The 2,511-nt window shown below is 41.6% G+C and overlaps 1 pseudogene; it reads left to right on the top strand.

The window, feature by feature from the left end:
- Positions 1-1,510: 1,510 nt before the first annotated feature.
- On the top strand, positions 1,511-2,041 carry LOC132656357 (T cell receptor alpha variable 22-like; annotated as a pseudogene).
- Positions 2,042-2,511: the final 470 nt, after the last annotated feature.

Genomic DNA, 2,511 nt, shown 5'->3' with positions numbered 1-2,511 from the left:
CAAGCACCAATAGCACAGCAGCACTGTCTGATGTCACTCTGGAACACAGCACTCCTGCATTAGTTTTCCTCTTCCTCCTTATGGAGTCATTTGACAAATTGACACTCAAATTATAGCAAAGGTTAAATGTCATTTCAGATAAACATTGCATCTGTTTGAACACTTTAATAAAATAGCCTCTGATTACCCAAAATGTTTCAATGCTGCCTTAAGGAAAAAACATTTAAAAAGCACCCCCATGGTGTAATTTAAGGCCAGACCTGGATTTGAACTCCCTGCTTTTCCCTCCCTGTGACTTCCATCATTCCATAATGCATGTATCTGTCTGTTGTATGAGTCTCTACCTGTTTATCCCTAGATGCTTTCTTGCCTTGCTTGTTCCTGAGTTCGTGTCTGTGTAGGTATGTCTCCAACAAAGGGGTTCTGTTCTATATTTATTGAACAGCACAAAAAGCATCACATGGAGAAGGAATGAAGGATACTTTACACAAATCTTTAGCAGAGTTTTATAAAGGGATAAGTCATTGATTCCAACCTACACCAAATGCCCCAGATCACAAGCAAACAGACATTATTAAACAATATCTGTATGTTGTCTTTAACATATATGGCAGCTATTATTTTATAAGATTGATTTCAACCTATGTTTGCTGTTTCTGGCATTTATTTTTATAACATGCATACACATGCATTATTTTGTGTTGGAAGCATGGAAGTATCCATAATTAACATCAGAGCTATGCATTAACTTAGGTTGTAAAACTTGATTACAGTGGAATCCAAGGCAAGTAATGTTGGTTGTTACATTGTTCTCTTAAAGGGAGGTTAAATAAACAGGCTCAGTACACTCTAGAATAATAGCTATAAGTCTTAAGGAACCATAAGGTATGTTAATAACTCTTGTGTGAGGTCCAGAAAAAGTTTCAGTCTCTTAGAGTGTAAGAGATATTTTTAGATGTGTTTGGCACAACACACATTTCATCTCTTCCAAGACTGGGAATCATTAAAAACGGTTAGAAGCATTTTACTTTGCATGATTGGAATATACCTCACTTTATTTAACTCATAGGTCACAAAGATTCTTTCAGAACACGCATCAGTTTCCAGGTGAAAAAATTTAGTTGTTCCTCTTTTTAATGTTCTCCATTAAAATGCTCTCCATTTCATGTAGGTTGCATCCAATGACTTACTCCTTTGTAAACTCTGTTAAGGATTTGTGTAAAGTATCCTTGTTTTGCAGTTAAGACAAATTTCCTCAAAGATCATTCACAATGCTTATAATCTCAGCCATTTCAAATGTTCACACCCCCCTCCAACTATGTTCCACCCAGACTCTCAGGCAGGTCTGGTGTGGGAGGAGCTTCAGACTCTCAAGGCTGGGAGGGAACTCAGCAGGGTCTGGCTTGGCAGGGTTCTGGGTGGAGCTGACTGCAGGAGGACAGACACTTCAACAGCCCCCACAGCCAGGGGGTGGTTGCTTGCTTCTGTCTCCAGCAGTCCCACCAGCACCATGAAGAGGCTGCTGTGCTCTCTGCTGGGGCTTCTGTGCACCCAGGTTTGCTGTGAGTCTGGCTGTCCACATTCAGGGCACCTGAGGTGGGGAAAGCAGCTCAGGAGTCCTGCAGAGCTCCCACCTTCTCAGAGGACATGGGGGTGCATTCAGGGCTCAGGGGACACTGCAATGACAGCCATCTATGTCTCTGTTTCCAATCAGGGGTAAAAGGGCAACAAGTGGAGCAGAGACCTGCGACCTTGGCTCTGCAGGAAGGAGAAAACGCAACACTGCAGTGCAACTTTTCCTCCACAGCAACCCAGCTGCAGTGGTTTTACCAAAGCCCTGGGGGACCTCTCATCAGCCTGTTTTACAATCCTTCTGGAACAAAGCAGAGTGGAAGACTAACATCCACGACAGTCACTATGGAACTTCGCAGCTCTTTGTACATTTCCTCCTCCCAGACCACAGACTCAGGCACTTATTTCTGTGCTGTGGAGCCACAGTGCTCCCCACACACCTGCAGCTTGTACGCAAACCTTCAGCTAGGTGGGTGTGGCCCTTACCACTCACAAGAAATCAGGAAGCCTAAAAGAACATCTGTCTAATTCAATGTCTCTTTCCAGTTCTGGCAGTGTTTCATCCTCAGTTAAGCTTTTGGCCTCACTGGTTCAGGACTTTGGTCTTAATCTTCATTTCTCAATATATACTCACTCCTGAAGTACATGTCCAACTTGGGACTAACAGAGAAGCTTATGGGAAGAATAAACAAACATGAACTTTTTGGAGGGATTATAATGTAATTTCAACATTTCTCCTTTCCCTTTCCTCCCTCCAAAGGCTCTCGTATAACCCTCTCTTTTATCCATCAGAGGCATGACCTCTTTTAAAATAATATACATGTATATTATGTATGTATATATATGTATATATGTATGTCTATTACTAAATATAACCTGTTTTGTCCATATAATGTTGTTTGTATATATGTTATATGTCTTTTCAGGGTTGATCATTTG

This window comes from Meriones unguiculatus, chromosome 9, assembly GCF_030254825.1.
Source record: "Meriones unguiculatus strain TT.TT164.6M chromosome 9, Bangor_MerUng_6.1, whole genome shotgun sequence".
In the NCBI taxonomy this organism is placed as follows: Eukaryota; Metazoa; Chordata; class Mammalia; order Rodentia; family Muridae; genus Meriones; species Meriones unguiculatus.
The sequence above is the reverse complement of the archived record's forward strand: the minus strand, read 5'-3'. Positions and strand labels throughout refer to the sequence as shown.